The sequence below is a fragment of the Gossypium arboreum genome, chromosome 9 (assembly GCF_025698485.1).
Source record: "Gossypium arboreum isolate Shixiya-1 chromosome 9, ASM2569848v2, whole genome shotgun sequence".
Taxonomy (NCBI): domain Eukaryota; kingdom Viridiplantae; phylum Streptophyta; class Magnoliopsida; order Malvales; family Malvaceae; genus Gossypium; species Gossypium arboreum.
Genome location: NC_069078.1, coordinates 62,151,802 through 62,165,583, shown reverse-complemented (window position 1 = coordinate 62,165,583; position 13,782 = coordinate 62,151,802).

Below are 13,782 nucleotides of genomic sequence, written 5' to 3'. Positions count from 1 at the left end.
ACACTTCCTCCAAAATCATATAACCCGCCCCATGCAATGCAACATAATACAAATGTACATACAGTAAAAATGGCATGCTCAAAAAGTCATACATCACATAGGGGTAATACAGTCATCTTACCAAACTAAGGACTCAGATATACTTACCAGCCCAACAGTAGGTCCACAGTAGTCTTGGGCGACCCGTGCAACCTTAACAATCAAACAGTGATAATGGGCCTACAGCCATATCGCGAGCCCATGTTGGCCCACACACACGTGTGGCTCGAGTAGCTAAGAAGTGGCCTTGGCCATGTAAACTATACAGCCTGGCCCAATATTCTCCACACCTTCGTGTGGTTTACCCGTGCAGGGCCCACGAGCTCGTGGGGCCCACACAACCTATTTCGGCCCAACGTGGGACAAAGTGGCCTAAACCCACGAAATCGCTCGTGGTGGCCTCTATGATTGATTGCTCGTGCTTATGCATTCAAACCACCATACAAGCGAGTGCACGCTCGTGAGGCGTCAAAAGACCTGTTTTTTAGCTTTTTCCGAGTAACCATTATTGCAATGTGAATACACACCTGTTTACGAAGACGTGCCAATGGCCCACAAGTACCAAACCTACATACAATCAAGGTATTTTTTTAGTCGATTGACAATAGGGTTAACCAGCACCCTTTATACGATCCCAACTTATCGAAACATCACCTTTGATTGAACGAAAGGCCTAGTCCTCTTATATCGCTAACTAAAATTAACCACACGCTCCTCGTTGGAAACCTGCGTTCCCAGAGAGATCTACTAGTTATAATTGCCCAAAACTCATGAGTCAGATCAACCTACACTAATTATAACAACATAAAATGCCAACATAGGGAAAGTAGCATTCGGCCAACCCCCAAAAGTTGCAAACCAACTAATCCCAGTCGAATACACTAACTATAAACATGGTTACCTCTGATCGAGTGATGAAGGAAAGGTTCAACCGTTTCAATATCGTTTACAACTCCTACCCTTCTCAAGAAACTAGGAAATCACAAACACCATACAAGAAAAGGGAGATGAGATTCAACAATACAACAGGAGAGTAATCAGCTAAAGAAAATGAAGCTCATGATTTATTATTAAAATCTATTTTATATAGAGATTGGGATGAGCTTGAAATAGAATATATAGATATTAAAGAGATAAGCAATCTTCTTGGTATATTTCAGTATTTTATTAATAAAGGGACAAATAGTCCTGTTATGAATAAAATGTTTAGATTATGTTTATATAATAAAGCAAGAAAGATTTTACCAGAGAAATTTTTACAAATATAAATAGAGTTATTTGCAACAGCAAGCTCAATTTAAAAAGCTTTTTCGAATATTTTTACAATGATATGTTTTGACTAATAAATTAGAGGAACAATTTCCTACTATAAAATATGGACTTGATCATGAATCATTTGATATAAGCAATATTGAATGTGGTTTTTCAAAGAAAAAGTAGTTCAAAAATTTTCTTTCAATTATTAAAAGATTTTCCTGTAATTATTAATACTATATTATCACAAAAAGTAAATCAAGATGATTTTTTCTACTATTTTTATATTGAAATAAGTAGCCTTATTGGTATTGCTAAAAGAGAAAGATTTTATCAGCCATATCAAATTTGGATTATTCAAAGAATGATTGGAAGCCCCAAGTTATCAGCTGTTAGAGAAGATAAAGAACACTTGACAAAAAATATTGACAAGTGTTATAATAATTTTAGTTATTATCAAACCCAAACAGGGATTGATTTAATAACAACAGCTCAACATGTTCTTCAACATCAGACTTATAAACTTTTTACTAATGGAAGAAGAATAGCAGCAAATGAAACTGGAATTATCTAGAATAATAGAGATGAATAATCCATACAATTATTAAAAAAAGATAACTAATATAGAGATCAATGATTTCCCATCACAAATCACAGAGGAAATTAGAAACACGTGGGAGCTTTGGAACTCACCAAGACTATCACCAAATTCATTACATCTAGACGAAATAGAGTTAATTAATCTAGATAATATCCAAGAAGGATAAGCCAAAACAGGTATGCCACATGGAGAAATAATGCCCAAGAAACACTAGTGGACAAGAGAAGATAACTTAAAGAGAAAGGCATCAGAAAAGATTGCAACATGGAAGGTAAATGATGTGACAAGACTATGCAACGTGGAAACAACTATGTTAATGATAAGACAAGATCCTTATCAGAAACATTGTGTGGGATTGAAGAAAAATTAAATAGAGTTTAGAAATTTTGCTATAAAAATAAATGTATGTAGCTTAAACAAGGCATCGAAAATCCAAAATAGTTTTAGAAACTTTTTACTTTTCAAATATCCTCTTTTTTTAAACTTTTCTTGTAAACTTTTCATTTGTAAACTTTTTTTGTAATAATATTAATCCTAAATACCTTCTTCTTCCGCATTCCTTATTCCCTGCAATGTGTAACGACACTTGGAGAAATAATATCGTAGTATTCATTGTAAATTCTTATCTTTAATTTACAATTTAGTTAATTCTGTGGTTATTTATCTTAAGAGCCATATATCTGTTATTTTACCTTACTGTTGCCTGTTTAAGTCTGAGTGAGAGACGTTAGGCCTTTGAGTATTAGGACATAATAACATAACAGACGGTTTTAGGTACCATAGATAAATATCATGGAAGAAACAGATTGTTTATATAAAGATAAAACGCGCAATCATACTATGCATATAGACTCTAAGAATGAAAATAATATTTCGGACCTTAGTAAAGGATTTAATAGTTTAATAGATATAACCTCTATATATTTTAATAAATTATATAACAAAGTTAATAAAATTGAACAACAAGTTAATAATTTAGGAGAGGTAATCAATTAGATTTGAACAATGAATCTAAAGAAGTATTATCTAATATAAATAATAAATTAGACCAGGTTCTTATTAACAAAAATATAGAACAAGAAATAGATTTAGGTCCCTTATATTACAGCAATAGTAATATAATATTAACTTTATCTGAGGAAGAAGACACCTCTTCGAAGAATCATCTTCTACTAATAAAAGAAGCAAGAATCCTAAAAATAAAAAAGAAAATATACTCGTCAACAAAAATATGATTTCCAATCTTATAAAGAACTTATAGAACATTGGAAATTTAAATTTACTAAAAGTACCGATAAAAATGAAAGAATAGAATATTTAAAATTAATAGAACAACTTTATGAAAAAATAAAGACTTATTTACTTTATTTAATTATCATTATATGTTAAATTATGATACTACAGACATGTAGTAGTTCTAGTAATTCGATAATCTAGAAGATTTAAAGGTTATTAGTTATAAATCTAATGAAGAAAACATTTCAACAGATAAGGGATCTTGAAGAAATAGATCCTTATGGAAAAAGAAAAATAGAGTCGATATTCAAAACTATGATTATCTGAGAGCTTTAAATAAAGATTTTGAAAAAGTTGAAAATACAACTAGAATTTTTGGTACACAAAATGAAAATATAGCTATTAACGAAATTAAAACTGGATATCCAGGAGAGTCATCTAGTCAACCTAGTCAACCTATACCACATAAGATTGATGATTTAAATAAAAGAAATATGGCTAAATGTGGAATATATTTAGATTTGACTAATATTTCAATATCAGAATATGAAAAAAATATAGATGATTGGGCACAGTCAATGACTATTGTTATAAGCAACAACAATACTTGGTCAAAAGAAAATTTCTTAAATTATTTTGTTGGAACATTCTAAGGGGATGTTTTACAATTTTTAAGACATTGGGAGAAATCCGAAATAGGAAAACAACAAAAAAGTCAGTTAATTAATCAGATAGGAACTCCTAAAGATCTTTTAAAAGGATTAACTTTTATTCTAAAGACGAATTTTATGGCTATTTTGATAAATAAATAAAAAGATCAGGATAATATATATAGTTATATATTGTCAAAATTGAATTATGTGGTATTATATATCTAGAAGAATTTTCTAAAAATTTCTTCATTAATATCAAAATTAACAAATAAAATATAGAATTTTGGAAAACCAATATTTTCATAAATTACACCACCATGGGATGAAATTTGCATACAAAAATATGTAAATTATTTAGAAAAACATAGCAAAAAGGCTGGAGTAGAACTAGAAAATATAGATTCAATAGGTAATAGGATAAATTTTGCAAAGGAAAGAATAACTTTACATCGCTACAAACTAAAGCTTCTAAACAGGTTAAAATAAATTAAGTGCTAAACATTGTACTAAAATTTTAGAAAATGAGTGGGAATTTGGATGTAAATCAATACGTCATAATACTTATAAAAAACATAGAAAGAAAAATAGAAGATATAAATTAGTTAGATGGAGACTAGGAAATAAAAATATACTAGTTATAATAAAAAGAAAAAAATTGTTAGAAGAAAAACTTCTAAAAATCTAAAAACAAATATGTAAATGTTTTATATGTGACGAAGAAGGTCATATAGCACCAGATTGTTCTAACAAAGGAAAAATGCAAAGAAAATGATTAAAACTCTTAACGAACAAGATTTAGAAATATGCTTAGAAGAGGAAATAAATCTGAAGAAATATTATATGAATTAATATCGAAATAGAATCGATTCACATAATGAAGAATATATATTTATGTTCAATGTAGGAAGTAGTTCTAAAACCAATTAGAAGAAATTCCTAAATCTAAACAATAGGATATAAAATTAGGTAATTTAATCGGAGAAGAAAAAGACTTTTCTAATGAAATGATAGAAAAATAAATAAAAATATGGTTCTAAAGAATAAATATATAAAATTTCTAAATTCAAAATATGGAGTCAAAGACACATACGCTAAAGATACTAGAGGTGGATTAATAGAAATTTCATTAGTTACTAAAGATAAAATTAAAAGAATTAGAAAGAAATATCCTCAAAGTTAGATATATACATTTAGGTATAATTATGATAACAATTAGAACTTTATTTAAAAAGGTCATGATATACCTATAATAGCAATTTTATTAGATAAAAGATTTGAAAATACAATAAAATCACTTATTGGAGGTATTTAGTCTAATTTACATACTTGGTGTAATAAGTTTTAAAGTTAAACAAAATTACTTTATACCTATCACAGACCCTTTAATAGAAAAGTGTTTATGTTTGAAAATTCGATAAAAATTCAAATAAATGATTTAGCGAAAGATCTAGGAATAAGTTGGACTTCTATTAATGAATATACTAATACGCAAAGGTAGAAATTAAAGAAATAAATAATAAAATTATTGAGCTTTTGAACCTAATAAATTTACTATAGAAATACAACCAAAATTATTACATTTAAAGGATCTATCAATACCAAGAGACTAGATGATAGATAGAATAAGTGGTGCTAGTACTTTAAAACCAGTAAGACTATAGAATATATGTCGTTAGGAGATAGATTATATTTTAAAAATAATGCTATAAAAAATACAAATGATAATTTAGTTTTACCTCAAATACTCAAATAGAGGAAGACAAGGATAATATAAGTACAAATTCAACATCAATAGGAATGAAAATAGTTCAAGTACCTATTTTTCTAACTGAACCTAATAGAAATTCTAGAAACACTAGAATGGAAGAAATTCAAACTTCAACAATTATGCAACAAATGAAAATTGGAAATAGTGATGTTATTACATTTTTAAATTTTCAACCAAGAAAATATTATACATATATTGAAATTACATTTCAATTTAGAGAATATAAAACATATTCTTTACAAGCTTTATTAGATACTGGAGCTACCACTAGTAGTTGTAGAAAAAATGCCATTCCTGTAGAAAAATGGGAATCGATGAAAAATCCAATTAGAGCCGTAGGAATAGATGGTAATGAAACCATAACAGGATTTAAGGCTAGAAATATACCAATCTACATAAATAATGTTAGATAACAATTAGGTATAATTATGATAACAATTAGAGCTTTATTTAGAAAAGGACATGATATACTATAATAGCAGTTTTATTAGATAAAAGATTTGAAAATCCAATAAAAGCACTTATTGGAGGTATTCAGTCTAATTTACATACTGGTGTAATAGGTTTTAAAGTTAAACCAAATTACTTTATATCTATCACAGACCCTCTAATAGAATAGTGTTTATGTTTAAGAATTCAGAGAAAAAATTCTGAAATAAATGATTTAGGAGAAGATCTAGCAATAAGTTGGACTTCTATTAATGAATATACTAATACTGCAGAAGTAGAAATTAAAGAAATAAAGAATAAAATTATTGAGCTTTTTGAACCTAATAAATTTACTACAAAAATACAACCAAAATTATTACATTTAAAGGATCTATCAACACCAAGAGACTGGATGATAGATAGAATAAGTGGAATATACGTATTTGTGGAATATACGTTTTGTTTGATTGTAATTACTCTGGAAACAGTGGCGACATCCCTTAGCTCGAACCTGGTGACCAGGTCGAGTATAGGGTGTTATTGTTCCTCCATATGCCACCCTTGGACGTCACACCATTGAGCATACACTTGCCATAAGCTACCTCTACCAGAAATGCCTAAAGCCCTTCAATCGTGATGAGACAATCATTAATTGTTAAGCCACCCCACGACGTTGCATTATGGATCTACAATGTCACATTATCGCCTCTACAAAGAGACATGATATAATCCTATTACCAACAAGATGTTTACACGTGGCATCACATATCTCATATACAACCTCTTTTACCTAAATAATGGAGGCATATGCACAACCCTTTCTTTCTCTCTATTTTTCTCTTTGTGTAACACCCTGATACCCAACTTGATTGTCAAGTCTGAGTTACAAGATGCCATATTCATTTTTGAAGCAACTATGATCAAATACATTCAATTTATATCATTAAACCTTCATTTATGAATATAATAAACACATGATATGATGCATACTCATTATCGGGTCTCATATAAGCTTATGAAAGCTCAATGCTAACACCATGTTGAATTAAGACCAAATTGTGAACTTTTCAAAGTAGGGGTAGATGTCGCGACTTCAGGGGTTCCTTATTGCGACACAACTCATTGACTAGGCCAATCATGACCTTGAGCATGCATCATGGTAACGTAACTCTCTGGTTGATCTTATTGTGATGTAACTCACTATTTCTAAAAGGACTAGTTTGGAACAAGTTTGAAAGACCTAAAGTATCACTTAAAATCCCAAATACAACCAAGTTAATAGTGTACCAAATGCATTCAAGCCAAAATATGTCAAAATGGTACTTCAAGATAACACTAATCAGTCAAATTTCAAAACCGACCATTTATGATACAAAATCAGCTTAAACCCTAGGTACATGTTGTATACTAGTCAAAAGAGAACTTTACAAAATTTGTTGAGTCAGAGAATCATTTCTTGGATGATGAAACTACTTATCGTATTCTCGAGGACCACCTATAATTGTGCACATTGGAAAAAAATCGTATATTGACTGGTTGTGCACGTGCGCATTAAAAAACTAAATTTATGAAACTATTTTTAAAGCCTAGTTTTACTATAAGCGTACAGGTCAGTTGTAATATTTATAGTGTTTCAATAATCGATGTAACAGCTTGATTTTGGGCTGTCAGAACAGTGGTTTCAAAACCACAATCTAAAGTCAAGAAATTATTTTTATTATTATTTTGGTGTCATAGTATGATTATATGAGTGTATGAAAATTTTGGGGAATTAATTTTAGCATTGTGGGCCTAATTGCGAAAAAGGACTAAATCGCATAAAGGAAAAAGTTGTGATTTTCTAGCCAAAGGTGTTAAATAGCTAGAGATCCATAATTGGAGGTCTTTAAAGTGCAATTAGACCCTTAAAAGAAGCTTGGCTGGCCATAGGGACAAGAAATTCAATGGGTCAAATTGTTAGGTAAATTGATGACCTAATGTATGATAAAATAATACCCTAAAAGACTAGCCTTCATCTTTTCCATTTTTTTCCTTCCTCCTCCATCAAACTTTTCAACCATTCTAAGGGTTTTGGAAGCTTGAAATTTTAGCCATTCATCTCTCTCTCAAGTAAATGATTTAGATGTCCATTTTTGATAATTTTGGTACTTTTGGAACCCTTATGGCATGAGCTAGCTAATGGGGGGGACCATTTTGCAAAATGGCTGATAGCTTAGGGATTTTCCATAAAAGGATTTATGATGTTTTCTGAGTTTTATGGAAGAAAATAAATCTTAGTTGTGTAGTAAACAACTTTTGTGAAAGAACTTCTTATGAAAACCCTAATAGGACCATTTTGTAAAGTTTATAAAATGGATAGTAATTTTGTGAAATAATGGGAATTTTGGGTCACTATAAGAGTAAAAAGGGTTTGGCTAGGCTTAATTTTGAATAAATTTGATAAAAATCGATTTACGAGCCCAACGGTGAAATCGTAATTTTTGTAAAAGTCTAAGGGCAAAATGGTAAATTTTGCCAAATTGTATATTGTCGATGTTTTTATTAATATGGTGATTAAATGAGTGAAATTTTTATCATTTTAGACCAAGAAAGACGAAAATCAGACTTGGACCTAGGGAAAGCCAAGCAAGTAGAGTAAATCGTCTAGTAGCCTACATTTTGTAACCTGAGGTAAGTTGTATGTTAATAATGCAACTATACTGCTATGATGTACGATTGAATTGATATTGCATAAATTTTTTGATTGTTATTATGAGAATGCATGTCGAGAAATTAATATAGTAAAGACTTCCGGTTGAACATTTGGAATAGACTTTGATATTCGTACCATGACATTGGGTGGTATGTGAGCCAATGTAAGACATGTCTGGGACATGCATCAGCCACATTATGAGAGCCGGTGTAAGACATGTCTGGGACATGCATCGGCATTGAGACGATGAGAGCTAGTGTAAGACATGTCTGAGACATGCATCGGCCTCGGGATATACAATCTAGTGTAAGACCTGCTTGGGACATAGTGTCAGCTTGTTGTGTGTCAGTTTAAGACCTGTCTGGGACATGGCATCAACACCGATAGATGAGAGCCAGTGTAAGACCTGTCTGGACATGGCATTGGCCTCGATATATGAAAGTCAGTGTAAGACCCGTCTGGGACACGGCATCGACTTTAATGTGCTAGCTAGTGTACGACCATGTCTGGGACATGGCGTCGGCATCTTATCCCATGTTCGGGGTTATTGTATATCCGGTAATATTCCAAATGGTTCAACGGAAGACTTATGATTTATATCGAAATGAGAAAATTTATGACCATGTGGTGAGTGGTATAGGTATCTACTTGAAATGTATGAGATGTGAGCTCAATATATGCCATATGAATTGTATTGGATAGTGATGAGTAAGTTGTGCTTATGTCTATTTATGGTATTCATGAACAAGTCATGAAAGGTCATAAGCATATTGTTGTATGATAATTAGTTTATGTTTATTTTCATGCAACTTACTAAGCTTTATGCTTACCCATTTTCCTTTCCATTTTCTTATAGTGCTGTCAAAGTAGCCTGTGGATCATCGCATATGTCGGAGAAGCTAGTCACACTATCATCTGAAGCACTTGGTATAGTTAGTTTTTTATTTTGATTATGGCAGGTATAGGATCTTGACTTTTGAGCTTTGTGACATTGTTAATTGGCCAAAAGTGTTGGCTTAATTTAATACTTGACTTATTTTGTATAAGGCCATGAAAAATGGCCGATATTGAAAGTTATTATCTGAATGCAAGAAAACCGTTCGTGAATGTGAAATTGTTGGTATGGTTGAATAAATGAAATGTATATAGGTCTTAGTTATGGTTGCTTGGTTGAAAAATCATGTTATGTTAGATTTTGGTATGAGGAATGGTGTTAGATTGTGTTTTAGGGTGGCAAAGGGTTTGGTAGATGGCTTTATATTGTCTATACGTGTAGACACATGGGCATGTGTCTAGGCCATGTATGACACACGGTCAGCCCCATGGGCGTGTTGTTCGACTGTGTGTCCCCTGCACCTCGAATTTGTAAGTCAGTATGCATGGTAGTAAACACACGGGCAGAGACACGGCCGTGTGTCTCAGCCATCTGTAGGACATGGCCACTGGCCACGGGCGTGTGTCTAAGCCGTGTACCCCAAATTGTTGCTGACATCAGAAACAGAATGTCAAGGTTTTTAGGCATGGGTTAAGACACAGACGTGTCATGGCCGTGTAAGGGACACGGGCGTGTGTCAGGCAGTGTGAAAACCCCTGTAAGTTTGAATTTAGAATTTAATTCACATGGGCTCGGGGCACGGGCATGTCCCTTTGTGCATAAGCCGTGTGTACCACACGGGCCTTTAACAAGACCAGGCTGTTGCCTTTCCACACGGGGGTGTGCTCCTGTTTCAAGTGACATTTTTTTAAAGTTTTTAAAGATGTTTGGATTAATCCCAGGATATTTTCAAGTGTAATTTGGGACTCATAGGCCTATATTAAGAACATTTAGATTAAGAGAGAAAAGTTTTAAATTTGATCTAGTTTTTGTAACTCGGAAATGACTGTTTGCATGCGTGTAAGTCAAGTAATGCCTTATGCCCAGTCTCAGCCTCAAACTCAGGTAAGGTTGTTACATTTGGTGGTATCAGAGTTATGGTTTAGTCAATTCTAGGACTAACCTAGCGTGAGTACGAGTCTAGTTATACATGTCATAATTGTATATTGATACTGTGACGAATCCTAATGAAATAAATTATGTTTTTATATATAGTAAATGGATCCTGACGTGGCTACAACGGATGATGTGGAAGCACCGGCTCCCGTTGAAGGGACCGCACCAGTAGATAGTGGGCCGTAACAATGAGTCAGGGTAGAGGGGCTAGAGAAGCTTACCTCCATATGATGGATGCATGGTACTCAGAGTTTATTCATATGAATCCGAATCCTCCACCTCCCCCCACCTCCCCCAATTCCTCAAACCATTCATATAGCTTCTCAAGGAGTAGAAATGGCTAGAAAAGAGAAACCTCCAGTGGATAGAATTAGAAAGCACGGGGCTGAGGAATTTTGAGCAAATATAAATGATGACCTAGAGAGAGTAGAGTTTTGGTTGGAGAATATCATTAGGGTCTTTGATAAGCTATCATGCACACCTGAGGAGTGCATGAAATGTGTAGTGTCACTCTTGTAAGACTCGGCCTACCAATGGTGGAATACTCTGGTGTTGGTCGTACCGAGAGAGCGGATAACGTGGGAATTCTTTTGAGAACAGTTTCGAAAGAAGTACATTAGCCACAGGTTCATCGACCAAAAAAAGAAAGAATTCCTCGAACTGACACAAGGCCGTATGACAGTGACAGAGTATGAGCGCGAGTTTGTGAGACTCAGTATGTGCGGGAGTGCGTATCCATAGAAGCCACGATGTGTAAAAGGTTTGAAGATGGATTGAACGAAGACATCTGTCTATTAGTTGGCATTTTAGAGTTAAAGGAGTTTGTAGTACTTGTTGAGAGAGCTTGCAAGGCTGAAGAATTGGCCAAAGAGAATAGAAGAGCTGACATCGAGTCTCGTGACTCAAAGAAAAGATAGATGGGGAAATCACGCCAGACCTTATCCAAAAGATCAAGAGAGTTTTCTGCTCGATCAAATGTGTCAGTAGAATTTTTGAGTAGAAACAAGAGCAAGCAGCATGCAGTGTTTAAAGCTCAAACCACTTCTATCGTAAGTGTTGGTAGTGCCTGACCAAATAGACCAGAATGTTCACAGTGCAGTAGACCTCATTTCGGTGAGTGCCTAGGTAATGAAAGAGGCTATTTTAAATGTGGGTCGTTGGACCATTTTATTCGTAGTTGTCTCGAGATGGTCGATAAAGATAAGGATCAAAGTGCGACATAGGGTAACGCTCCTTCAATAGGTAGACCACATAGGAAATCAGGAAGTGAGGCTAGAAGTAGAGGTTTGCCTAGAGATGCTGATGTGAAGTCCGAGGGCAGAGTACCTGCAAGGACTTATGCTATACGTGCCTGTGAAAAGGAAGAGTCTCTCGATGTGATAATAGGTACCTTTTCTATCCATGATATATCTATCGTTTCTTTGACTGACTCGGGGTCTACCCATTCCTATATTTGTATGAAATTGATACCCCGTATGAATGTGATAATTGAGTCCACTAAATTTGTGGTGAAAGTGTCCAACCCTTTAGGCAAGCATGTATTAGTTGACCATGTGACAGCCCTAAAGTGACCCTAGTCGGAAAGCGGTTTCGGGACCGCTAAACCGAGTCACCAAATTATTTGAATATAATGATTATTGTCTAAAATATGTGAATATGAATGTGTAAAAGTTTTAAGCTTCGATTTAGTCAATTGCATGTGAATTTAGCTAATAGGACTTATGTGCGACACTTTTGAAATGTGATGGGTCGATCTATAAGGATCTATTAGTGCATGAAATCAAAAGGGTGGACTTGCATGTCAATTTCCCCCTTAAGAAGTAGTGGCCGGCCATGACATTAAGGATAGACAAAAAGTTATGGGCAAAACATGTCATAAACATGTTATGTTAATGCTTATGTTAGGAATAATAAAATAAAGAACATGGGCAATAAAATATTAGTGTTAGTAGGAGGAGAAACAAAAAAAAAATGTGTGTGTGGTTGCCCCCTCCATTGCCGTGAATTGAAAGAAGAAAAGAAAAAAAAAAGCTCTCATGTTTGTTCTTGGCCGAATAGAAGAAAGAGAAGAAGGGGGAAGAGCTTTGAGAAAATCGACTATGGTGGTTTACTAGGCTAAGGTATGTTTGATGTTGTCCATGAGATTCATGCATGTTTTTAGTTGTTAGTTTGAGTTCTGCCTAGCCCATGGTTTAAATCTTTGCTATGAGATGGAGATGATATTCGGCCATGGGTGTTGTCTTCTTGGTTGATGTTTGATGTTGTGGTGATGAGGCATGAAGATGAGTTAAGTTTCGGCTAAGGTGGATTTGTGTTGATGTCATTTGCATGCTAAGTGTGAAGCTTTGTAATGATACATGTGATGGTGATTGATGACTCTTGGATTTTCTATTTGGCATTTTTGAGTTAGACATTAAGTTCTTTGTGTAACCCATGACCAAAATTGAATGGAATGGTGTCTTGATGTAATTCGGCCATGGTAGAAAATAGATGTGAAATGGTAGTAAGGTGAAGTGCAAAATGTTAGTATTTGATTACTAGTGTATATATGCGTATTAGCCAAGTTTTGAACTTGAAACAAAATGATATATAGTCAATACAAGTAACCATACTTGTAGGAAGTAGTAAGCTTATAATCGGCCTCAACATAGACATGCATATTCGGCCACATGAAGAAGATTGGTGTTGCATGTATTCGGTTAGAGGCAAGCATATTGATGCTTTTATCTTGGCTTAGACAATCGGCTAAAAGAGAGTGTGGGTTAATATGTTGAGTTGATTCATGATTTCATATGTATGTGACTTTAATGTCTAATGTATATATATGGGCTAAGTACCTTGAGTTCCTCTTTTTGATGCTCAAATGATTAAATCAATTTATTTGTTAAATTAAGCTCAAGAGCAAAGGGGAACTAAATCCGATAAAAGGAAGGAAAAAGTGGTTGAATAGCCATCGAAATCGTTCGACAACATCCGAGGTAAGTTTTCGAGTAATGAGACTTAGTTTATGATTTGATTAAGTCATGACGTATGAGCATAACAAATATACGGTGATATGATGATTCTACTTGAATTATATGTTGAGTTAATAAGTCTATACGTATGACGGGTAGCCGTACG